Genomic DNA, 527 nt, shown 5'->3' with positions numbered 1-527 from the left:
GAATGTAAAACTAATGTTCTCCCATGTGAACTATCATACAATTCACAATAGAACATTAAAAAAAAAAGAAATATTTGAAGTCCCGCAATTGACCCTGGATGCACGTGTTTATTTAAATAAACAATTTATCACAATTTATAAAATGAACTAATTTTGACATTTACCTCATGTTTACAGTGCTGCATATAAAACAGAAACTAATCTACCAAAACAAAAATACATAAAATAACAAATAAAAATGGAAATGGAAAGCGATAACGAGTGAATCTTTTTTGGAAAACTCTTATAAAGTAGTTTTTTCCATTGCTTAGACATTGAACTATGAATAGGTTATGTGTTACTTTGAGCCAATGAACAAGTGGTACCTATAAAATGACAAAATCAAAGCCCATTGCCATCATGTCAATTCTGACTCATAGTGACTCCGTATAGGGTTTCTGAGATTAAATGACTGCAGGACAGGCAGTGTCAACTGCTGACCTTGTAGTCAGTTGATAGCACCACCAGGACTATAAAATGACTAGGGC

At 32.8% G+C, this 527-nt stretch overlaps 1 protein-coding gene across 1 annotated transcript in view; it reads right to left on the bottom strand.

Annotated features, from left to right (window-relative positions):
• Positions 1–527, bottom strand: part of LOC102827893 (protein sel-1 homolog 2-like) — a gene marked incomplete at its 5' end in the record, with an annotated part of 67,077 nt that overhangs the window by 52,284 nt on the left and 14,266 nt on the right. The gene's annotated exons all lie outside the window — the stretch shown is intronic.

This window comes from Chrysochloris asiatica, unplaced genomic scaffold (genome assembly GCF_000296735.1).
Source record: "Chrysochloris asiatica unplaced genomic scaffold, ChrAsi1.0 scaffold00741, whole genome shotgun sequence".
Classification (NCBI taxonomy): Eukaryota; Metazoa; Chordata; class Mammalia; order Afrosoricida; family Chrysochloridae; genus Chrysochloris; species Chrysochloris asiatica.
Note: the sequence above shows the minus strand (reverse complement) of the source record. Positions and strands in the feature narration are given on the sequence as shown.